The 26,316-nt window shown below is 38.4% G+C and overlaps 1 protein-coding gene and 1 long non-coding RNA gene across 2 annotated transcripts in view; both read left to right on the top strand.

The window, feature by feature from the left end:
• SMYD3 (SET and MYND domain containing 3) overlaps positions 1 to 26,316 on the top strand; it is a 374,780-nt gene that overhangs the window by 150,500 nt on the left and 197,964 nt on the right. The gene's annotated exons all lie outside the window — the stretch shown is intronic.
• LOC113478726 overlaps positions 19,897 to 26,316 on the top strand; it is a 78,271-nt gene continuing 71,851 nt past the window's right edge. The window contains exons 1-2 of the long non-coding RNA XR_003398124.1: positions 19,897 to 19,933; positions 21,050 to 21,177. This is a non-coding gene — a long non-coding RNA (uncharacterized LOC113478726). The remainder of the gene's footprint in view (positions 19,934 to 21,049; positions 21,178 to 26,316) is intronic.

The raw sequence follows: 26,316 nt of genomic DNA, 5'->3' as shown, positions 1-26,316 counted from the left end.
TGGTGCTGGGGAGGAGAGCCATACTGAGCTGAGTGGGGGGTGTGAGTGTTCAGGGGAAGGGTGGTCTTTGCCGCAGTGACTCGTATGTGCTGTCTCTTCTTGTGGGGAAACATGGGAGACCTCAGTCAGCAGCAGCAGCAGCAAAATGCCACAAGCCAGAAGAAAGAGAAGTGAACAGGCAGTATAAAAATATTAACAAGTAGTGTCTCTCACCTCTGTCCTCTCTCCTGAGAGGAAAAAGCAAAATAATGCCCCCAAGCCCTTTGTTGTTCTGCCTGTGTGATTTCTGTTCCTCTGCAGAGTTCAGAGGAGCCATGGTGGTGCAGCTGGGTAAGAACTGGGAGTTATGGGTAATCATATTTACACCCACTCTCCAGAGGATTTAACTTTCCCAGTTAGTTTGAGGTCTGTAATTTAAATGTAATACTGTAAGACAATAGCCCTCGAAAGGAAGGGTGGTGTGGTTGGAGGGGTGCTGAGCTGTGGAGAGCCACCCTGCGCAGTGGCACTACTGTACTGAAACACCCAGAAGATAGCTGTCCTCCCAGCCCTGGGACATACAGCCCTCTGTGCCATGTGCCTCTTGCTTCAGAGACTTCAGCATCAAAGCTGTATCCTGGTGGTTATTTGCATGCCCTCAGTATGTTGCCTTGCTTGCCTTCTGTTGACAATTCTTCAAATTATGCTTTAAGAGAAATTGCTACTTCTCCCAGACTTCTTTGCTGTTGTCGAAGCAGGTGATGTATGGTAGAAGAGACAGATGTCATGTCTGCTCTGGTGAAACACAGGCTGTTGTAAATGAAAGGCCAGATCCAGCCCTTCCTCCCCAGCCAAAGCCTTCCTGTCAGTCCTGTGAAGCACACTAGAAGCAAGATTCAGAAATAATGGAGTTTGCTCTATGATATCTGAATTTGTATTTAGTTATTGACTTCAGGATTCACTCTGATATCTAGAGAAATTTTCTGTCATTTTAAGGAAAGAAAGATCAGCTGAGTAAAACTGAAGGTCCCTGTTAATTACCTTGCAGGAAGATGACATAAAATCTGTGTATTTCCCCTTAATGCTAAAAACTGTGAATGATTTATTCTCAGGAGCAGAGCAGCTCTTCTCTCAGGACACTCTTTTCAGCTCAGTAGTGGATTTTTTTAAAAGCCCCCTTTATTTCATGCCAGACGTGAATAAGATGTAGAGGGATAATCTCTCGCTACTCCCCTTTCATCTCTGAAAAGTAGCATCATTCAGGATGAGATCCTCCATTTCGGAATCCTTCTTACACAGAGTTGCTTATGGATTCTGGCTTTTCTAATTCATCCAAGGATTACGCACACTTTGTCAGTTTTCACTGAGCTCTTTTTGCTCTTGGTATAAACATACAATTCCCATTCATGAGCAAAATATCCAAAACAGCTTTAGGTGTGTCTATCCAAGGCAAAACCTAATTTTATTATGTGGCATAATTTAACCCTTTAAAGGCATAACCTGGCCTTTTATTAGTTTATATTAGCTTTAATTAAGCTAAATCAGAAAAGCATATGTCTTCCATTCTATTTAAGAGGCACAAGATTTTAAAAATGCTTTATGTTGCTTGCAGGATAGGAGACAGGTAACAGCCTGTGCTAACAGATCTTGCTGAACGAGACATTTGTAGGGGCAAGTGAGGCCTGGATACTTCCAGCCCCACTGCAGCCTTAAATATGCCAGCAGTGCTGGATGGAAGGACCTGTCCTTGTTGCTCTCATGAGGGAGAAGATGATGCTTTTTAACCATTCTACATTTATATGCTTAGCGTGGAGATGCAGAGCATAGGGAGTTGTCTGGCATCATGTCGTAGCAATTTATTTGCAGCTGAATCAGAAATCTACATGCAAAAATCTTATTCTTCAGGGTTATCTGGCAGATCTCTGACATTTCCTGTGGGGGAAAAGGAGGTTTATATAAACCTTCATAAATTTCTTAATTTAACCTTACTGTTGGAGATGGCTCCACAGATAAAATCTTTTATGTGTATTTTTCACAATTATAGGATGTCATTAAAAGATACTCAGTTAAAGTAAAAGAATAAAATGGATATTGTTTTGCATTAATGATTACATCAAATAAGTGATCTGGTAGTTAAATCTGAAGTGATGCTTGAGTCTAAACCCTAAATTATGGCATATATAACTTCTTTTAAAAGTATTTTGAAGTTTCACTTGTATAGTCTCAGTCTTGAATTGTATTTAAAGTAGTGGCTGAAGAATAACTATTCATCCATCATTTCTTCTTCTAAACTTGGAATTAGCTGTTTAGAAATTATTCATAGACTTTTGAAAATCCTGGATGCTTTAAAAACACAGTTTCCAATAAAATTTTCTCAACATGTGAAAAATAGGTCAGAATTTGTACCTTTGATCCATCTGAATGCTTTCCTGTTGTTGGATAAGCAACATACAAATGGCAAAATGGATGTCAGAGCCAGCTCTCTGGTTCTGATGCATGTATACCTCTTCTCAACTTTTCTCAGTCAAAAAAGAATAGTCTACAAGCTCCCTGCCTGTAAATGCCAAGGGGTCATTAGCATAGATTTTGAAATTTTAATCTGTCCTAATCTAAACTTGCACAAGATCTAATGGGTTTTCAACCTGAAACTCCAAATCCAATCCTGACATTTCTCAGCCCATTTTTATTTTACAAGGAGAGCTAACCATGATATGTATGTTAATATCATAACCCCATGCAAAATCCAGAGGCCCAAATGCTCAGTTAACTTTCACTGAAGGATTTTACTACTGGCATTAAGTGAGGAACACTAACTTACTCCAGCTGAAGATGTCGCCCCAGATATTCACTCTCTGTTGAATGTATTTTCCTGAACCAGTCCTGTGCTCTGTTGGACATAATTTCTGGATGTATCTTGGTGACTTTATGAATATTCTGTGGCTTAATTTGGTTATAGAAATGTCTGTTACGTGACTGATTAAATTCACTATATACATAAACTGTTTATTTAATAGTAGAAGTGTTATGAAATTAGTCTTGCAGTAGTACAGTGGACCAACCATCTTTAGCTGTGCTTACACAACTCTGATCTACGTAGGAGAGCATCAGACCTGTGCATCGTGCCACCACCAGGTGGTGTGGAAGAGAAGATCTTTTCAGTCCTTAAGTCCGCTAGTCAGAAGGGAGAAACAGTTTTTGCCAAGTCATGAAGGCAGAATTGGCTGCTTCTTTTCCTGGAGGTATATCTGCTGGTGTGCACACAGCTGTATTGTTCTTTTGGTTAGGCCCTGGGCTGTCAGATCTTGCAGTGGCCTCCTGCTGCTGGGCAGAACAAAGGGAAGGACTGGGGCAGGAGGCGGTTCTGGATGTCTTTGTGTCTTTGGGTCCTGAATGCTCATTCCTGCTCCATCAACAGCTGAAGCCATCTCTGTATTGGCTACTGCCCAGGCAATCAACCAGTCCTGCTGACAACTGCTGTGGTTGATGAATTCTGTTGGAACCATATATAGAGGTTTTGCAGACTAGAATTGACTTGTTGACTGCACTATGAAACTCTGTTAGAAAAGGGTTGAATTTCTACTTCTAGCAAAAGCTGTGCTACATGGTTTTTGCATGTTCCTGCTTGAAATTATAGTATGATCAAAAACCTGTATCCAGCCTTTCATAGTGTGACAGAAGTTAGGGAGTCACTAACATTTTATACATCTTACAACCATCCTTCAGTTTCATGGAAGGCTACTACTGACAGAAAAACCCACAGAGTTTCAAAAGCTCAGAGGAATCATCTACTGCCTTTTTGATAAAGAAGTCATTGGTTTGCTGGAATAATTTTTTATGAAGAAGGATAGTCCTGTATTTGATGTTCTACTCACCCAGTCACCTGCTTACATCCGTTTATGCATGGCCCACAATGAGGCTTTGTAGTTTGAATATGTTATCTGACTGGATTGCACATTCTTGCACAGGGTTGAGCTGACATCCTGTTTCTCAGCTTCTTGTTGGGAAGAAGCTCATTGCTTGTTGAAGGTATTGGGTTGATGACTGGGGAGCCTTTTTAAAAGAGGAGGAACAGCCAAGTTCAACAAAGCTTCTAGACCTTGAATCTGAAACAAAAAAGATTGATACAGGTGTGTGGAAGGTACTCTTTTTGACTAATGGCAGTTCTGTTTCACTTATCAAACCCGAGCGTACTTACACTGTTTTTATCCTGAAGACCAGTGTCCAAATAATTCATATCTGTCTGGATCCATGCAATGTAGGCTGTCATGAGCCAAATCTCCAGTTCTGAATATCTCTGAATTGCCAGTCCTGTCACCAACTGGGCTTTTTGTTTTGGGTCTTTTTTTAAGCTATGTGAATGCATATTTTCTGGTATATTTTTCTGAAGTATTATGCTATGTTTTAGAAGAAGGATGATGGTTATAATAAAGGGAGAGGAGGAGGATGGAATATAATGCAAATACTGAAATCAACGTATGCACACAGCCTCAAATAGCAGTGTTTCTGCCAAGTAGACATGTCTCAGGTGACCAGTGCACCTTGAGGAACAAAGTAATCTAAATTAAAATACTTTCTTCCTGCAAAGATATTTTACAGTGGTGTTAAAAAAAACCCAAAAAACAACCAACAACCAAAAAAAGCAGCTTAAAAATCCTACCATTTTTACATAGGAAGATGCTTTCCCACACATTTCAGCTTTTTATTTCTTTTGACTTGGCTAATGGAACCAACCTTCTCTCTGAGGCATGTGAAGTGTAGAGGGACAGAGCACAATATTGTTTTTCTTTTTGGTGATGAGTGGTTAGTCCAAAATAGTCACTAGAAGGGATTAAGAAATAAAGTGTGAATCTGGCAAAATTATAGACATTTATGATGATGCAGAATGGTACCCTATTAACTACAAGAGAGGACATGAAAATTTAGACTGTAGGACCCTTGATAAATAATTCTACAGAATTATGTATTGCATTATAGCACAGTCCTGACCCAGTGGGTGCAACATGAAAATTCCTAGAGAACTCAATGGAGCCTGATTTTCATACATTCTTCGAGAGCCATATAAGAAACAGTGTAAGACACTGTAGCTGTTGCAAAATTAGAGAATTAACCTTGCTTTTGTTTTCCTGATTAAGTTTTCACAATTTAGTTGACATTTTTTAGTTTTCCAAATTGGGAAGAGTATTTTGTTAACTCTTTTTGATAAGACATGAGCAGAGGCAAAAGTCTGGGTTCACTTCACTAAATATCTGCTCATTTATGGTTCTGGACTTGAATAGTCTACGGCAAACTCTTGGTATTTTCTCCTTTGTCATCTTCAGTACAGCATATGCAAAGGAGCTGAGATTAGGAAACTACTTATATGATAAGAACTACAGCAATTATCGATGGGTTTTCAGTTCTTAATGCTCCCTTCTATTTCCTATGCAAATGAACATGTTCAACAATTTGCTCCCTATTGAAAGTCTAGTATTTGATAGTTTAGACAGAGACTTTCTTCTTCTGCAATATTCAGTTTCTCTTCCTATACTAGATTTTTTAAAATACTCAGCTGGCAATTCCTATTATAGTTGCTTATTTGGACCAGGCAAATTGCCGAATAAAAGGTTTGTAAATTATCTGCTTTATATTTGTGCTGTCCTCAAAGGACTGAAATTTGCTTTGGGGAAAAGCAAAGGACCAAGTAATAACATTTTCTTTTTTAAAGCACTGCCAGAAACTTAATTTCAGAGAGCTTTTTATTATTAAATTTCCCAGCCTTCCTTTCAAGCACTTTATTAGGAACACAGCTCATTTATTTGGGAGGGGGAGGAAAATGCTGAAGAAGGGGGAGATGAAGGTGAAAAGCAAGCTCATTAATTCATATTGTGATCTAAGTGTAGTGTTCATGTTGGCAACAATTTCAGTTTTCTAATGTGCAGTCATTGTGAAAGGCTGATTTTAACGTGGAAACGTTAAAGAAATGGGGAAATGGTTTCTCTTGAACTTTTTTTGAAGCTTGTTTATATCGAAATTTTTAAGGCCTTTGGAATTTTTAAGTGGTTCTCCTAGAGCAGGTGAAAAAGACCTTTGCTGCTTTATCAGAGGGAACAAGAAAAATCAAACCTTTGCTTGTTTTAATTACAGACCAGATGCAGCTCTGAGCACTGGGCTTCAGTCTGATGATCTTAAAAAAGTCAAGGGAAGTCTAACTAATAGATATAGTGTCAGGAGGAATTGATCCTGCTTGTAGATCAAATGTATTTTTGTTCATTTACATTCAAGGCTTAGCAAATGGCACCTAACATTTAAGAAGGGACCATTTGTTTCCAGCTTGCAAAATAAAGCTGGTAAGGTGCAACAGATGAGGTCAATGGCTGATATTAGTTATATAATAAATCCATTAATTTTCTCAGTGAAAGACAGAAATGCTGTGAGCCCACTTAAAGAAAACTTAGGCGTGGGGACAATCCAAAGTCTAATTTTGTCAGTGACAGCTGAGAGAACTGACTGGAAACTGGAATTTCCATTCCACAGGAGAGCTGGACATTTTGAAGTTTTTTGTCATTGTAGTTTGAGGCAAAGTCTGGAAAAATTAGCATTCTATTATATTCTGGTTTAGGGGCATAGAAACATTTCAGGATTAGTATCGCCCAAAGAAATGAGGACACTCTTGTTTTTTCTATTTAAATGTTTACCAAACCTAATCTGATCAAATTAAAATTTTCAGCAGCAAACAGCTGTCTTGAGAAATGCCTTTACTATTTGATTATCTGGGGACTGAGGACACATCCCTCTGAGGAAAGGCCTTCATTTTCTGCCCTTTTAATTTAACTATTTTTCTACTTTTTCTGTTAACCATCCAAGTAGTGCTTTGAGCTGTTGGCAGCTGTTTCTGTAGTGTGTGGGTCTTGTCAAGGAAATCATGGAATAAATTTCCACTTTCCTTAGCACCATTGATAAGATGTTTCTATTTTCCTGAAATCTCTCTTAGACACAGGTAGAGCTCTGAGGAACTCTATGTCTCTGGTGCTTTTAGAACTTGAGATCAGGATGTTCTCTTCTACTCTACTTTTTCTTTATTTGCTTTAACTCTTTCCTCAAAAAACTTGCTGCTGCCTTATTTATACAATTTGTCAAGCCTCCTTTTCTTATCACTAATTTTGAGGTTTTTTAACAGCTTGATATATATTTTGATGTTTCTTCTCTCTGACTGTGAGGCATAATCCTTCAGCAATTATTGTGTTGCAAGGCTGAGAACAGGGTCGCTCTACAAGTGGTCTTGTTTAGTGGGAAGGGGTGTCTGCAATGGTGCCTAGATGGAGGGACCAGTGCAAATGATGTATGCCTTCCAGGTGGCACGTTGCATTATTTGTAGGCTAGGGAACTGAGACAGCACAGATTTGAAGGAATATACAGTATATGTTTTAGAAATTACAAAATTAATATCAGTCAGCTATGAGGAGGCAGCTGGAGCAAGATGGAAGGGGTACATCCTAATTTCCTGTGTTGTGGAGAGCTTCGGTGGGGCACGGCAGGAGACAAGCTGTCAGGCATACCTTCAGGTGTTTGAGAGAGGCACCATTAAGTGTTAGTGTGAAAAGCAAAAAAAGCTATTGGCATTTTTGCAAGAAGTGGAAAAAAACTTGAAACTGCTATTCAGAAATACTAAAAAAATAAAGAGATTTTGTGAATGTATGCTGCAGAGAAACACAGATGTTGGATAACAATGTGGTGCTAATATGTAGCATATAGGTAGTAGTTTTCCTACTGTAAATCCAGTCATGTTTCATCAAGTTTACTGCCCTGACCTTCAGCTTTCTATGAACTTATTAAACCCCACCTAAGATGATGGGACTCAGATGGGAAGGCACTTCCAAAACTTTGCTGATAGACATGTTTTTTTTCTTATTTTCTTCTAAAATTTATACCTGTGTGTCTTTTAGCTTAAAGCCCCCTTTGAACTGTTTAATTTGCCTGGTAAATGACCAGACAAGAATACTGTCCTTCCTGTCCTGGTCTTGCCTATAATTTTAAAGCCTATTTCTGAGCCTGTTCTGTTTGGAAGGCCTCTTTCTGGAACATGGCTGGCATCATACATAGCATTTCAAAGGAGGAGGAGAGGCCTTTACCTTGGGAATTAATCTTCCTTTGCTCTTCTGGGGATACATCACCCGATGGGTTTACTCTTTTCATGGCTGATGGTTTGCAGACATCTCATATTCTACAAATATACTTCTTTCTACGTAGCTCCTCCAGCTGACAGCCTCATAGTTTATAGCGGAAAGTCTTGTTATTAGTTCCAAAGCTTCTGACCTTGCATGATGCTATTAAATTTTATCCCATTTCTATTACCCCTCCAGATAATCCAGTTCTTGCTGTGTGAGCCCACAATCCTCCATCTATTGACAAGGCCTCCAGACATTTAGGTCTCAGGAAGTTTGTTTGTTTGCCTTTATATTTTTGTGCCAATGTCATTAATACTAGTATTAAGTGAGATTGGTCCCAACGCCAGTCTTCAAGGGTTTTCATTATTAACCTGCCTGAAGTTTAACAGTTTCCCTCCTGCTGCAGGCCATATGCTCCTTTAACAGGCTGTAGCTGAGAAGCAGAGGGAAGCCTGCCCCAGCCTCTACACTCTCCTTTCAGGGGATGCCTTTGGGGCAGAGGACAGGCTGTCCTTTCCTCAGGCTCCACGGGGGAAGCCCATGGAGGAGAGGCTGGCGGAACAGAGCTGACAAGTACACACAGTGAGCACTGAGCACTGTGCACCTCTGCTGCCAGACAGCTGCCAGGAGAGGCAGAGACACAGCCAACCTTTCGGGATGGCAGACAGAGATAACATGAAAGTGCCTCGAGAAAGACTTTGTAGAATTTACTTTGATGTGGGAAATGAGCAGGTATTGCTCAGCTGAGAGCCCATCTGGAGAAAAGGACCTGCCCTGCAAGGGCAAGGAGGTTGACATTTGCAGTCCCCATTGCTTTAACTCTTTCATCCAGAAGAGCTGAGGATATGTATTTCTTCTGTTTATAGCATTTACTGCTCTAGCTGGTGTTCAAACAAAACTGACTTTCTGAGATGTTGAGGTACTTGCTTTAGGTGATAGATCTTTGCACTTCCTCCTGAAACCTTGGGGTTTTTGAGGTCTGCTACAGTTACAAAAGAATTAAAAAATTAAAAGAAAAAATTACATAGTCTTGCACTGCCAAATGTGCTAGTTTGGTGGCTTGAATTTGCTAATTTATTGATGATTGCACATATTTTGTCTTTTGGAATAAATAAATTGCTCAGGATAACAATATTCACTGATGATAGCAATTTCTGTCTTAGTTTTAATGGTCAGAAATGATGTAGAGGGACAATATGCTCAACACTACCTTTCGTGGGCAATAGTTATGGTTAAAGTGTATTTTCTTTTGTTAAAAAACTCATGAACATGTCAAAGTTGAGAGACCATGCTGATGCCTGTGCTGATACTTACCACTTTGCATGTTCACAGCCTTGTACAAACATTAATGAACCAATGTAAACAGTCATTTTCATAACATGACTTAATATAATAAGGCATTGTGAACCTTGCTTTGCCTCTGTATGCTCAAGGGATTGTAATTTGTACCCTTTTGCATGTGCAATGAAGGCTATACCCAGCATCTACCCTCTACCATTCATCTTTTTCCTATGCAGTTCCCATCAAAGGGGGGAGCAGCTTTGATTTCAGACAGGGCTCCAAAGAGCCTGAGCCATAATTTATCTGGCTCTCTTCCAGCTTTCTAGATGGTGCCAGTTTGCTCCAGGCTTCCTCTGTGCTATATCACTTCAAATCCCTTTTTTTCGGGGGTCGATTTCCCCACATCTGGAACTACCACTCTCAGTGCACTGCCAGGAATAAAAGCCAACCTGCATTTCAAAAGTGCATATTTGCTACATTGTCTTACACACTTGTCAGCAGGAAAACACTGCCTGCCTTGTGCTTGTTTCACTTTTAAAATGCCAGTTATCCTTTTGCTTCAAGTTAGAAGCATGTACATCTGTTTTGGCACCATGATTTCAAATAGCTGTAGTACTGATACTAAGAAGTGTGCGCTCTCAGGACTTGCAAGAGCTGGAAGCAACTGAAATTAGCAGGCTAGAATGAAGTCAAGTAAAGTACTAAAGGGCTTAAATCAGTTTAGGATTACACCAGAACACATAATATGAGAGCCAACTCTCCCTGTTGATGAAAGTGTACTGGGAGAGAGCTGAGAAGATACCAGCAGATGTTTTACCTCCTACCAGCTGGTGCTAACTGGGACCCCCACAGCACTGAATGCAAGCTGAAATAATCTTTGTTGGGGATATCTCTGCAAGACACCCATCTGCACTCAGGGAATGGCCTTTCTAACCAAACTGGATGCATCCTGTGAAACCAGAGGGTTTATTGGCTCTGTAGCAAGAGCAGGCTCCTTTGCTTTCAGGAATGATCCTTCCTGGCCTGAAAGGTTAAGGTGAAAGTTGTGTGTGGGTGTTAAATTTATTACGCTGTTGGTGGACTGAAGACTTCCATGCTCACTAAAATGTGATGAATCGAGCAGAAATAACTCAAGCCTCTATCCTGCAATTTGTTGAGGGGAGACATGCACCTGACAGCTGATGAGTTAAGCATTTTCAGCTTAAAGGTGTAGATCCTCAGCGCTTCTGAAGAGCAAAGAGGAGTTGAATTATTTACATTACTCAGTGCAGATGTCAGGCTTTTGGTCTCATCATTCATCATTGCTCAGCAAGCACCTGTGTTCATACATTGCATCATAAATACTACAAAATGAATATGTAATTTTATATTAGTCCTGGTTTTAGCTGGAATATAGTTAATTTTCTTCCTTGTAGCTGGTATAGTGTGTTTTGGATTTAAGATTAGAATAATGTTGATAATACACTGATATTTTTAGTTGTTGTTAAGTAGTGCTTATCCTAAGCACAAGAAGTTTGGAAGGGACACAGCTGGGACAGCTGACCCAAACTGGCCAAAGGGATATTTCATACCATATGACTTCATGTCAAGTATATAAACTGGAGGGAAAGCTGGCAGGGGGACCACTGCTCAGGAACTGACTAGGCATCGTTTGGTACATGGTGAGCAATAGCATTGTATCATTTGCTTTGTATATTCTAATTCTAATTATTATTCTAATTTTATTATTGTTACCAGCCTTATTACTATTTCCTTCCTTTTCTGTCTTATTAAACTGTCTTTACCTCAACCCATGAGTTTTACTTTAGTGTTTTTTCTGCTTCTCTCCCCTATCTCACTGGGTGGAGGGAGTGATTGAGAGGCTGTGTGGTGCTTATTTGCTAGCTGGGGTTAAACCACAACAGTATTCCTTGAATAAGACTCTGATTCACAGCCACACAATGACATACACAGCAGCCATGTCATGTTACTTGTTAAATATATATTGGAGAGTTATGATTGAACCCAATTATTCATGTATATAAGAGATTTCTTAACTTAATAACACCTGTGCAAGCAGGGAATTGTGCTCTTTTAGACTGGACTTAGGCATGCCGGAATGATGTCTGGGAAGAGCCTCCCTGCAATGCTACTTAAATTAAATGATTGATGGATGAAAGTAGGTCTGTAATTTGTTTTATCTTCTAACTTTGGAAGTTTAAACTTTAAGGAGTCTTTTTCATGCCGATAGGTACAATGATGAGCTCAAGAGCTTTATATAGGGCTGGACTAGAAGTCCCTATGTTGGAGGTGCAAAACCTGTAGAAGAACCTGAATTCATATTGTCCTGCTTGGGAAGAAAGGTGAAAGACTCCAGATCTACATGGATGAATAACCCCTCCAAAACAGACCTTAAGAAGTTGACAAAAAGCCTACCACAATTGAAAAACACAGCTTTGTTGTTACAGTCAGGATAGACAAGGATAAAGTGAAATTGTCATGCTGGTTTAAATCTTGCAAAATAAGTGTAAAGTCCCTTATCTATAATGACAACGGTTCATCAGTCAGAAGAAACTGGGCGATCAAGTAATTAGAATAAAAGAACCTTAGAATACTTTAGGTTGAAAGGGACAACCCTTTCTAGTGCAACCCGCTATTCAAAGCAGGTTTAATTATATCAGGTTTCTCATGTCTTATGGCTGTGTCCAGTCAAGTCTTGAACACCTCCAAGGAGTGAGATCTGCAACTGGTCTGGGCAACCTGTTTCAGTATTTAGCCAACATGTTGTAAAAGAAAAAAAAAAAATCTTTATATTTAATTGGAATTTACCACTTTCCAGCTTGTGTCTGTTGCATCTTGTCCTACTGCTGTGCAATCCAAGAAGAGTCTGGCTGCATCTTCTCTGTATCTTCCAGTCAGGTAGCTCCAGAAAGGAAATGAGATAAACCTGAATTGCAGTGGCTGGGGACAGATAATAAGAACTGTTTACAGAGTGGGAGTCACCAGCCCTAGTGTTTTCCACCAGTCTGAAAATGACTGACCAGTATGTACTAGTGTGTACTCCTTACCCATACTATGAACCAGCAACACTAGGGATATGCCACCAAAAAAAGGACAAAGGCACTCTTGAAATTGACTGACTCAGGAATTTCCAGAGATGGTTTTTAAATGTAGCTCAAGTCCTATTAGAGATGGATGAAATCAAAATGGAACAGGTACAAAACAGGGCTATGAAAATGATTGATTATGGGGAATAGGGAGGAGTAAGTTAGTTTGATTTGTTCAGACACATCGAGTGAAGACTTTGGAAGGCATCTTAACTTCTCCGTGTAAGTTCATTAGCACTAATATGTATAAATAAGAAGGGATAGGTGAAGACTGTTAATTAGAAAAAGGTTTTAAACATGAAAGTGGTAAAGACTTGAATCAGCCTTTAGAAAGAGTGGTCGTCGAAATACATGAAGCAGAAACAAAATCAAACTGACTTTGACATGGTGGGGGGGTGGGGGGTAGTGTAGCATTTGCTGAATATGCCACTTGTTTTTTCAGGGTAGACATTGTTCTTAGAAGGAATTTGCCTGGCATTTCAGTACACGTGGTAGCATTTTGGTTACTCCTGTCATGCCCTGTAATGTCCTGAGCACATGGACAGGATGATCAGTGTGTGTGCAGTTCGCTTGGCAAATCCCAGATGCTCCCCGGTGCCTGCACTTTGTGAGCATGTGGTAAGAGTTGGTCACATAAAGGTCAGGTTTACTCTGTGTGTGTGTGGGTGTGTGACGTTAGCTCAGGGTCTTTACTGATGTGTCAGATGACTGGGCATGAGCTTTGCATGTGCATTTCTGCTGTGGAACTTTAAGATAAAAATATGACAGCCCATAGGAAAAAACATTTCTGAAGAGATTGGATGATGTGTGCTCAGTGTGTACCCTGGGTCACTGTGCTTTCAAACACAGGTCTTTCTTATCTTTGAGCAACCACAGTATTGTTCCTTGAGTAAACAAAAATAACCATTTTCTAAGAATGTTGACTGATTTTTTTTTCAACTGTATATTTTATTTGGCATAATTATATGCCCTTACAAGCAATTTAAACAATTCTGAAACTGAAAGTTGACCTAGTGTTTGTTAATCCAGTTAAGTGTTTTGTTTTGGACAGCCTGGTTCTGAAGCAGACTAAATTAAAGTGAATTCCAGCTGAGAGCTGGTTCTAGTATTTGTGATTCTGAAGTCATGAAGTTGTCAGTTGTTAAAGCATTTCTGTATTTTATATTTAATTTTAAAACTGTTATATATTTTGTAACCATAAGTAGGGTAGAGCAATGTGAGGGCATTGATAAAACAGAAAGATATTTCAGTGTACAATAACAGATTAGTATTAAATGGAGTAACAATGAGAGGACTTAGGCAGAATATGGAAATACCGATAACAAATAGATGAGAGCCAATGAATGACATGGGAGTTCAAATTAAGGAAAAGCACGGAAATATTAAAGGTTATTTAAGAGGGGTTTTTTTTGAACAGGGAAGTATTAAGGAGGTTATCAATAGAATGTTTTCCAGTATTTACAAATCAAAAGCAGACAGTAGAAAATAACAGTGCTGGTGAGAGATGGAATGAACAGTGGTTTGGAATGGCATATGCTGCTAAAAAAGAAACAGAAGCTGCCTGCTCAAGAAGGGGATATCTGACAGATAATCAACTGATGTTTGCATCAAGGTCAGTCATTGACAGTCACTGCAGTGTCTCTGTTTTTAGATAAAAAAATCTTTGAACTAGATTGATCCACAGAAGTATTTACACTGAATTAATGAAACTGCAGACTGGGTTGTATGAGCCCCTGTTGTTTTGGTTTGGAACAGGTTTTGCCTAGCAAAGCGCAGCATTATTGTATTTTGCTCACTGGGGGGTTTTATTAATGTGCAAAGCTAAAAATAATGACATATCTCCTGCATTTCAAATGTCACCTTTTAGCACAAGCACAGACTTTCAACCCCGCTGACCAGTGAGCCTCTGAAATTATTTGTTGGGATGAATGGCTTTATCCAAAGCATAGATTGGATAAATCCATACAAATTTGCCAACTTCTGGAACAAAACTTCCATCAGTTTCTTGTAGCATAATTGTACATGTGATCACAGATATTATTGTAACTGTTTCTAAGTATTTTTTTTGCTGGTAACACAAACAAGTGTTTGATGCTTGGAGAAATGTTTGTTTTTGAAAATGAAATCGGGAGCTGTTGCACTGCTGGACTGGGAAAAGCTGAAAGGGAGGTGATGGGCAGCTTTCATGTACCTGCTTTCATCTTGTCACCAATGACTTTCAACATGAAGGAGGAGAACTTTTTTATAGTGAAGAGATGCAGATTTTCTAAAGTTAATCAACGGAGTTTGTGTCTTTGGCACTAATTGTCATAATGCACATGAGAATTTACCCAGATTAAGTCAGGCCTGTAATAGAAATGGTGGTATTACTTAAAGATCTATTGGCAGGAGGAATTTCCCTGTCCGGGTTCCCTTCTGAGATTGAGCTTGAAACCTACAGTCCTTGGTCCAGCAAAACTTAGTTCATGATCTGTTTGAGTAAGAATTCTAGGATTTTTGCCCCATAATGTAAAAAAATTGAAGGATTTTTAGAAAAGAACTGAAGTGCATTGTTATGGTAAGTGTTCAGGTGTAATGGGAGTACACTGAGATCTGTTAAACTTACAGTTTTTAATTTTTAATCCTGTTGATCATGAATGTCGTTAGGTTTGATATAAGCCTTTTTATCTTTTACCAATACCTGGATAACAGTTGCCGTTCGCAGTTTATGGATGGAGAGAACAAAATGATTGGTGTTATTTGATAATAAATTCTGACTCATACTGAAACACTGACTTAGCAAATGCAAGTTTATTGATGTTTATGTTTTGGGGACCACCTAAATACTGCATTTTTTATTATTATTTTTGAAAAATTACTTTCAAGAGTTCCAAAACCAAATTCATAATTTTTCAGTGCAATGAAGTGTGGCAGAAAAAAATGCTTTCCTTGAGCACCAAAAACTTGATCCAAATGCCATTTAAAAATCAGTGAAAGTTTGCTTTTGATTAGGTCACAGTATGTAACATTTTTGAAATTAGGTGCATCTTAAATACCTTTGAAAGCTGCAATGCTATGTTTCAAAAGTGAACAAAAGCTAACTTTTCAGGCAGTAACTTTTATTAGTGTGTATTAAATTTAGATGTAGCCAAGTAGATCTGTTATATCATATATGAGGTGTGTTTGTGAAGCAGAAATACAATATCCTATCAGAGAAATAACATATACACATTATAGAAATACATATGAATACAGAATTTAACCTTAAAGTACTTATATTTGTTGTCCATCCTTCTATCTGGGCATAGATGGGACAAACCAGCTCATGGGATCTCTTCTGGGCTTAATAAAGGGTGTTAGTTTTAATAAGACATTTTTGTTAAAGACCAAATATTGCAGATTTCTATTGGGATTACAGTAGAGGACAGTGAGAATTTCGAAGGAGAGTTAAAGGTATGCTCCTTATCCTTTACAGGAAAAGCTTTTCTGCAGATACATGTTATCGTGCAAACAGAAACATCTCTTTTCCTTTTTACCTCAGTGGACCTTGACATTGCTGATGTGATTAACATCTATATATAAAAACCTGGATGCTGGAGTCCCTCCTTTGTGAATTTAGAAACCTGTAGCAGTGTGGGTTTCCCATGCCTGTTCAAAATGTAGGTCAACCCTCCCATTTCTTGTTGGTGACAAATGAATTATAGCCTGTTGACCAAAAGCACATTCTTGCATCTTGTAGCCTCGTTCAGCTATCTCAGATGTTTATATGATGAACTAGCCATTTGATGAATTAACGACTTCAAAAAGCAAACCAAGAACACCTGCAGTCTCTGTGTTGTTTTCCCCTCTTTCTAAACCCAGTAAAAATATAACTTTTGCTGATTTCCTGAGGTTGGCAATGGCTTTTCAACAGCTCTCTAAAAATCATTGAGAGTAAAATATTTCTGCTTTCTGCAGGGAAATGTGTATGGTAGAATTCAAGCCAGTCATTTAAGTGATCCTCAGGGATATGGCATCAGATTGCACTCTTTGGTGCCTTTTTATTGTCATTGTATGAAGGCAGCAACTGTTGCATAAATGGAATTTTTGGGTGAGGAAATTATTGAGGACAAATCCTGGCCATGTTTCCATGGCCAGCTTGAAGCAGAACTTGTTGTGTGCAGGAGGGGAGAACAGGATATGAGGTGCTATGAAAAGGCAGGTCTGGGAAGGTTGAGAAGCCAAATCAAGTCTACTTAATTGCATATGTGGAGTAGGGGCAGATGCGGATCTGCCAGTCAGCTTTCTGTTGGAGAAGATGCATAAGATTCAAAGAGTCTTGGTTATTCCTTGAAGTGGTGCACCTTGGGGCAGAAGTATTTACAAACAGCATGTAAGTAATGGCCTTCTGCAAACACCAGAGCTGTCTCTCCTAGGGAATTACAGTTGTTTCCAGAATTCACTGTATTAGAGAAGCTTTTCCTAGCTTCCCTCCAACTGGTTTGTGAGTTCAAATTTTTCCAGTTTCCTGAAGACTCAGCAGGTGCTCATCACTCCCGGTGACAAGGACTGCAGACCTGTGTGTCTGTGCCACCCAGAGCCTTCATCCCTTGCTGTCACTTTTCTTGGGTTTCCCCAGGGGCGCACTTGTGCAGGAGAGGGCACCAGTGTTGCATTGTGCCCCTGAAGTCACAGCAGTGCAAGGCCTCGGGAAGGGGTTTGCGCAAGGCTGGTGTTGGGGGCAGGGTTTGTCCCAGAGCAGTGAGGCTGAGCTCTTCAGGGCACATTCTATTTGTTTCTATTTCTCATGGTAAAATGTGTTTTGGAATACTAATTAACTCTTACAACTATTTTAATGTCTGCTGAGGGACGTAGCTTGAGGGAACAACAACAACAAAAAAATGATGGTAATAGTTTCGGAAAAGTACAAAGGCCACATTTTCAGCATGTAATAGTTTCAGAAAAGCACAAAGGCCACATTTTTTAGCAAAGCATTTGACTTGCTTTACATTAAACGTGCCCTCAAGTTCCATATTTATTTTTAATATATTACTCCTACAGCTTTTCTTCCTCCACAGTGATTTTCCCTTGCTGAATAACATCCGCTCAGCTTTCCTTGTCCCAAACAGAGCTGTCAATCTTAAAGATTAAATTGGCATCATCTTTTCCCCAGCTCCAGCTGTCCTTGGCTTCCTTCAAGTTCTTGTCAGTGCAATCAAAGTACAGTGTACTTGTACCCATTTATTTTAAAATCTGTTTCTTCTGGATAGTACCCAGTCTATCACAGTGGTCAAAATTGTTTCTGGCATCCACAGAGATAATTATAGTGTGTCATAATGTTGTGAATAGTGTCTTGCATTAATCTCCTTACATCACTGGGCTTGATCACTAGATAATAGAAATAACTGTTGGGCTTATAGTCAGAAATCTAAAGATTGTCATTCTTCTATACTTTTAGCATGATTGATTAACAAAATTGTCTTGAAGAACATACTTATGAGCCTTTTCTGGATTTATTTAGACTGCACATGAGACCTGTTTAAAATTTTGACCTGAGATGAAATGCATTTAATAAGAATTGTGGCATGGTCAATGACAGAGTTATCAGAGGGAATGTCTTGCCATTTTTAAGGCTGCACTGCTGCTTCAGTCTTCATCCCTGAAGAAGGTTTTTATTTATTTAGTTAGTTTTTGACAAGTTTCAGTGTTCAAATTTTTATTCTACTTTAAATCTTCAAAACAAAAGACATTGCTGTGGTGGATTGTAATAGATGATATTTCAAAATGATCTTCTGGTCCACTTGTCAGTCTTCTCTGTTGTAGAAGCTGCCAGGAACCCAATATGAATACACGGTGGGTTTATGAATTTAGGATTTGGTTTATGAATTTAGGATTTGGACATTGTGTATACGTTGTAAAAATGTGAATGAAAAAATGTGAATACATTCATGGACTGTAGATATATTAAATAATCGTGGCATCTTCATATATATTTTTTATTTAAGGGATATATGACACAATATTTGGTATAACAGTGCCAAAGATGCTACATGCCAAAGAGAATTCAGACAGTCTTCTGCAAACTTTGGGTTTAAATGGACAACCTGTTAACTCCATTAACGTCAATCCTTTGTATCTCTATGTACCATAATAATAGAGTGTCTGCTGGAAAAGATGCAATGTTTGGCTGTAGTACATATTTAGAACTGTTTAATATTTCACTTATGAAACATGGGTTTTTCCTTTATTTAACTTCTTGTTTGATATTTCTATTTCAAAGAACACTAAACTCAAGAATTTATCTAATTTTATGAAAATGCACTCTTGATAGAGGAAATTGGACCAGATTTGGACCCAGAGGTTCCTTCCAACCAACGTTTCTATCATTGTTTGATTAAAGACACTGCTGTTAATGACATACAACCTCATAAATTTGTCACCTTTGATAGAAACAAAGATAATAACAGATGATACATTTGTAGTTTTCAGAAGGAGAAAAGTTTTGAAAGAAAAATGAGGCTAAGACATGACAATGTGAGATCCAGTAATGGGAGTACTCTTACCCAACTCTCAGTGAACATGTGCAGCATCTTAGTGGAGATTGCTAATGGATTTATTTAAGTTGTGAAATTCTGTGTAATATAAACAATATTGGTTCATGGTTCCTGTGAATTTAGTCTGGAAGAGGAACATGTTGGAGATTTTATCTCATAAGGAGCTTGTATCCTGGGTTACAGAGGCTCATCTCAGGTGGGACAGAAGGGATTCTCAGAGTTAGAGCAGCGATGTCTTTGTACGAGACCTTTGTCTCGGCAGTCTCACTATCACCTTGGCGACAGTGAGGTTCAAGTCATAAGGTGTTTTTGCTGAGACTGAGCTTTGCACATTCCATCACATTATTCAACCTGAAGATTGTAATTTATATTTCTTTTTTACTAAATTATTGGTTCACTCCATTCTTCTATCTAACTCTGGTATTAAACCCAGGAACGATTAACTACCAAGCCACCTAAATTATATCCATATATATATATATTCATCACCCCCTACAACTACCTGAAAGGAGGTTGCAGAGAGCTGGGGATGAGTCTCTTTAATGAAGTATAATAACCAGTAGAACAAGAGGTAATGTCCTCAAGTTGCACCAGGGAAGGTTTAGACTAGATATATCATGAAGTATTTCTTTCCAGAAGGGGTTGTTAGGCGTTGGAATGGGCTGCCCAGGGAGGTGGTGGAGTCCCCATCCCTGGAGGTGTTTAAGAGTTGGGTCGACATAGCGCTGAGGGATATGGTGTAGTTGGGAACTGTCAGTGTTAGGTTAACAGTTGGACTGGGTGATCTTCAAGGTCCTTTCCAACCTTGATGATTCTGTGATTCTGTGATATCCACTCTTCTATGCAGTTTATTGTGCTGTTAAGTAACTCCCTGTTTGTTTGGTTTCTTTGCAGGTAAGTAGCACTTAGCACCTGTTAGTCAAGAATTATGGTAAGTATCTTGTACATAGCAAAAACAAAGTTAAACTTGTGTTTTGTGCTTTACAGGGAATATATGATCTAGTAAGTTAGTCATACAATAAAATTTATTTCAGATGCTAGTCTGTGCCTAGAATCTTTGCAGATGTTATGGGTTTACAACATTTTTCTCCTCAAAGTATTATTCATCTGTTGCAGGAAGAAATAAATATAAATACTCAAGGCAATATTTCAAGGAAGTTGAGCAAACTGTTTACTTTAAACAAAATAAACAAATGAGGGTTTCTTTCTTTACTCTCAACTCCTTTCAGCTGTAGTAATCTTGGAAATTGTTTGTAACTAAATGAAAATCTCACACACAAATGCAGTATGTAAATCTTGCTTTCCCTTTAACTTTTTTTTTGCTATAGGATATTTCTTAGACTCTTCTGCTTATCCTGTCTTTGGCTTGATGAAAATACTATTAATGCTTAATTCTTGTCTATCTTGTTTAATTAATAGATCTCAGTGTGCTTCCTAAAAGATGTCAGTGTCATCATCCTTATTGTATAGCTGCTTAAAGAGTATGGTGAAGAGACCATACTCCCAGAGTATGGTGAAAAAATGTGTCCCGTGTCACTGTCAGGGCTCTGACAGGGCTCAGCATCCTCTCTGGGTGCACAGATGCTCTAAAATAAATCTGATTTTTCTAGTATGCATCACTCCTCTCATTAGTTTTAAATCTTAATATGGTACTTAGTTGCTATCCAAGCAAACTGTAAAATCTGATTGTTCATTTCCAACTTTTCTTACTTTCTAGCCTCTCCAGAGGCAGTTTTTATACTGTTACTATACTATTAAAGGTGTTACAGCTTTGCACTGCAGTATTTGGAATTTAGTAAGTGTCCATGGTACATTTTTTCTTATGGTAAGACTGATAGATTCTCAGCACTTGACACAGATGCTGTTTGAGCATTTGATCCTCTTAGAAAGTCATTGTGTTTTTCCTCTTGTAGTTTAACTCTGCAGAAAATTTGTCTGGTTAATGCTAGACTACATACAATTCTTACCTTGTTTTTTTGGGGTTTTGTTGTGGTTTGTTTTTTGGTTGTTTTTTTTTTTAACATTTTCTCCTTTCTTCTCCTCATAGGTCCCCTTTTTTGTCCTGGAGCATTTTTACTTTGAATTCATACTGCTCTCTTCAACTGATCACACAACTCAGTCATCCGTAGTCACAGAGGCTTTTCCTTTCATCCTTACAGTACCTTGACAACACCTGTAAGTTTATGATCTCATCTGTGTTTATTTTAAAGTCTAGTCATTCAAATGTGTTATACCAGTGCCTTAATTAGCTGATTTACTTTGACTATGTTTTCTCATTTTTCCATGACATCTTCTCCAGAGGTTTATTTGTGCTGCCTGCTTTCTGTCATCTTCTGTAAAATGTTTTGCCAGAGGATTATTGCTCTATGTCAACTATCATTTTCCTCCCAAATATTTTTCCAATACATATTTGTACATGCGCATACAAAAGTAAGATAGATGTGAAGCCACATTTAATCACAGGCTGACAGAGAAATAAGAGGTGTCTTCTAGAACTGTCAAGAACCAAATCTGGATGTGAAGTTACATATTCTCTTCAGAGGTCAACTCTGAATTCCTTCTGCCCTTTGAGATACCATTATCGCTTTGCATCCCCATTTTATTTGTTGTGTGCTAAGTTGGTTACATTGCTGTGTTTCCATAATTTACTTTTTTTGAGGACAGGTTACAGGGCTGATATGGTCAAATAAGAAGGATGAATGGATGCTTTTCACTGATTTTTGAAATTTGTTCTGTCCGGTCAGGGGTGGGGAGGTGGGTCCTAGATTTACAGCTTTTCCTGGCAGAGACTCAGCTTATGGTGCAGCTGCAGGGAATGGTTTCAAAAGACGGTTTCCTAGCTCTAATGTCACATGGTAGGCCTGGAATTAAGAAAATCTGGATGGACCTACTGATCACGCTTTGTCTATACCAGTTCAAAGCACTAGCAATTGTTTTGGCTGAAAAAGTACCTCTGAAGAACAGAGGTAAAAAAACCTAACCCTGGTGCTATTTGATGAGGACATGTTTTATTTTGGATTCTTTTTTTAAATACTTTTTTCATAACTGACTTTAAATATGTTTTCCAAAGATTGATCATATTTCCTGCCTTCCAGCAGAAACAGAGTATATCATATATGCAGATCATACTGCAAAAACAAATCTTAGAATGTTATGAATTGACAAATTTGTAGCATGCAGTTCTGCATATTGTTTCTGAGGTGGTGTTTTCAAAAAAGCTGTAGAAATATGAAGATTTGACAACGTTCAATTAAGATTCTGTTTCATTAATACATTGGAAATAGTAGCATGGGAGACTTTTTTGAGTGTAATAAGCAGGAAAAAAAAAGGGTGAAAGAATCATCCTTTTTAAAAAGCTACCCATTGTGCCTCTATAATAACAATGAGTTTTATAGTTAAAGGACTGAAATGTATCACCAGATTATTTATGAAAAATATGATGCATCTCTTCAAAATGATATCCCTAATTCTTGAAGTGCTGAATGAATTTTGTGCATTTTTTCCAACAGACTCGTTGTTTAGACTGAGATAAAGTGAATGTTTTAAAATTTTATTGTATTTAAGAAATTTCTTGAACTAAGTTTATTGTTATTGTTGCAAATGATCGCAGCCAAGGCAATGCCTTCCATGCATGAAAGTTTCTAAAAAAGTGACTAGTGAGTACACCTATGTAGTTTATAAAAATATTTCTAGAGGTTGTGGGGTTTTTTTTCTGAAGCAGTTGAAAATAATTCTTCAAAGAAACTAATGCAGATTTGTCCTCTCTAAAAGTGTTTTTTACCTCATCTTGTGGATGAGCCAATTAATTAAAGACAGCCTTAACAGAAAGCTCACCCTCTATTAATCTGTTGGCTGTGTTTGGGGTGGGTATTGCTATGCACCTTCCCCAGACAGGCTTCCTGATTCGGTTACAGGAAAGTTACTGATTCGGTTACAAAGGAAAGTCTGTCCTCATTTCCACTAGCAGCAAGAAACAGCCATGGTCACTTGTCCTTTCAACATAAAATTTCATACACTGTTAATCTGCTGGGTTTTGCTTTGGTACCTGTTTTGATGTTGTACTGTTAATTTTAAAGCAATATAATTTCTGGTCAGAAATTAGGCTTTACATTTTGCCAAGAGTATCATTGGCATTATAACAGTTTATGTAAAATACTGAACATTAATGGAAATAATGGTCCTGTTTCCTTTGCCTCAGTAGTTGTATAGTACCTCCCTTTTATAAGCAGTCAAGATTAGATCTCCTGTTGGCATTAGATGGCAGGGATTTACTCTCATATAGCACCAAAAATCATAAGCAGGTTGTGTCAATAGAAGTAATTACACTGGATCCAGCACATTCTATTTCATGTCTTATCTAAATAAAGCAGCTAGATTATGTATTTATTAAAATAATAATAAAATACAAGTTCATTTTTGTGTGACTCCATTTCAACAAGCAACTATCACATGCACTGTTTTATAACTCTTTCAATTGCTCTAGTTTCGTCAGTGAAAGAAAGAATAAAAACAGTGGTTGTCAGAGAGATGTATCTGCGTCTTTCTGTTCTCAGTTACCCTGGTACATTTATGTCTTGTGGTTCTTCTCAAAATTTTTTGCTAGCTGCCTTGTTGGAATATACAAGGTGATATTTTATATAGCAAGAGGAAAAGGCACTAATTTCTTCCATTCAAAAATTTAAAATCCCACTTTAATATCAGAGGATAAATATTTAAGAGTTCATTCTTGTAAAAAATTGAAGGGATTGACTGAAGATTTTGTAGTTCAGCACTTGTTGAAATGTAACAGGTCACTAACATTGTTTTGGTTGTTTCCTACTATTTTCTTTAGTATCCTTTAAAACAAATGCCGTTTAGACTTGTTTAAATGTTAAAACTTACATCAGGCAGAAATATGTCGATTGGTTTCATGAGAGTGGAAGGCTCTCAATCTGATATTCTTTAAAGTTCCCAGTTGTGAGGTTGGAGGAGCGTACACCATTTTTATTGCACAAGTGGCAATTTTTTCTCCCTGTTTCTGTCAGTGTGTCTCAGGAGGAAGATCTCAGGGACCACATCTGCGTGTATGATAGGATGTCCCTCTTTTTGTGACTTTCATCCTTTTTCCTGTCTGCAGGCCTTTTCTGCAATGTTGCAAATTAATGCTAACTTCAATGGTGACTTTGATGATGTTGGTTTCTCGTCTACAGACTGGGCTGATACTGCCAAGATCATGTCACTGAGCAATCTGATGCTGCTAAATCATAATGGTGATTAAAATGGTTTGTTGGGATGAATTCATACTAATAGCTCATGGAGGAATATCTGTTCCCTGTCATAATTCTTTTTTGAAGTTTTAATTTTTGTGTGTGTGTGTGTGTACTTTGTAACGCTTTCAAAACAACAGCCATTTTGCTAACTTGTCTTTGAAGCTGAAAATGGCAAGTTACACACTAGAACTGACTTATGGGATGTCTACATCTCACTTAGAGCAAGGGGGTTGCCTGATCCCTGGTGCTGGTGTTGCTCGAGTCCCCTCTCCTGTGCATCCAGAGTGTCCTGGAACGTGGGTGAAAGCAGGACCTTATCCTTCAGTCGAGTAGCGTGGGCTGGTTGTGACTAGGAATGCTGGCATCTCTGGTGTGCTGGCTATGCCTGGGATCCCATGCCCTGTACTCGAGGCCTATGAGTAACTAACGTGTGCAATTTGGCATACTTTTTGACAATAAAAATCGCAAGATCTTGGAAAGAGGGGATAAGCCAGTTGCAGTGGAGGTGCACCTGCTGAGATGGTTAACTGTGATTAAGCTAAGGCTGAAAATAATTTAGCATTCTGTGGAAGGAAAAAATTCAACATATATGTGATTGAAGTCCTGGGGAGTTTTAGTTCCTGTCTTTTGTAGCTACAATAAAAATACAAATTCTATTCCTGTGATGAGCTCCATGCGGTTATTACGAAGATATGCTCATTTGTCAAAACTTCATGGACCACAAAAAATGAGTGTCTCAACAAGTGCATCTATATTCATGTTTTAATTCAGACCAGGAGTGCTCTTCTGAAGTGGATTTCCCAACCAGTCCCCTTTGGCTGGTTTTGGTTGAGCAGTAGGCCTGGTATGTATGAAATTGTTGCTTTTTTGATGAACCTAAACTGGAGGATGTGCTTAGGGAGTCTTGAATGCAGTCCAGGTGCAAGTAAGCTTCAGGACCAGACAGCAAAGCAGAGCTAATCTGAAGTTTAGACAAAGAAACAGAAAAATCTGAAATTTTTACACATCCTCAGAACTAAATTTTGTTCTATTTTGTTCTATAGACCAGTTCCTATTTGTCTGTAATACTTTCTAACATATACGTAGCCAGTGTTGCCACATGCCTTTTGCATTCTTACTGCCTCATGGAATTGAAATATCTCTGTTTTGGACAAAGATACTGTGTCCACTTTTATGATTTATACTAACCCAGTTCCTGCATAAAATCTTACTCTTTTCATAATGCTTAGTACTGATAAAATACCACATAAATGTGTGTCATTCTGCAGATTGGGAAGATGAGTGTTAGTACATGAGGAGTGGCAAAGCTGAAAATTATGAAATGGGTGCTTTTGCCTAGTTTTTAAATGCATTCATGCATATTTAGCATTCCTTCCTTTGTGTACCCTAAAGAATGACTCCAAAGCAAAAAATGACTCTTTGAGTTAATGGCTAACAAATAAACCTTTGCCCCCCTTTTCTTTCAGGTGGTCATAAATCTCCAGAAAAATCAGAGCAGCTAGTTGTATTGGGTCATTTTTGCTGTGTCTTAGTCTTCTGAACACTTTGGAGAATAACATAGGTTGCTGTGGGTTTTGATGATACCCTGTTCCAGGCACTGTGCAGAGCTTCAGCACCTTTCCATATACCGGCTGAGCATGTCTGAGTAACAGCATAATGGTTCAGCTCATGAAATTGCTGAATGAGGCTCTGTGTTACTTAAGGCTGAGGGGAAGGTGTCATGAAGTTGCTAGTGCAACAAGACAGTGTGGCCGTGTTAGGGAGGCTGTTGGTGAACAAGAGAGAAAAACTGGCTGGAAAAGGCAAGGGTAAAGAAACGGAGACATGAATGCCCTGTAAAAAACATTCATTGTCAATAACAAAGGCCAACAAATATATTTTTCAATTAATAAACCTGAATATAGGCTAAAAAAAATTGCTCCTGGTCCATTATTATTCATACATGTGATGGATTTCATAAAGATTTAATTGCAGCAGTAATAATTTCCTCTTACAAATAACAATCTCAAACTGCTACACAAAGAAGGTTGCTGTTATTATCCCATTTCGGATGTGTTAAAAACGC

Source organism: Athene cunicularia (assembly GCF_003259725.1).
Source record: "Athene cunicularia isolate RWA chromosome 3 unlocalized genomic scaffold, athCun1 chr3_part1, whole genome shotgun sequence".
Classification (NCBI taxonomy): domain Eukaryota; kingdom Metazoa; phylum Chordata; class Aves; order Strigiformes; family Strigidae; genus Athene; species Athene cunicularia.
Note: the sequence above shows the minus strand (reverse complement) of the source record. Positions and strands in the feature narration are given on the sequence as shown.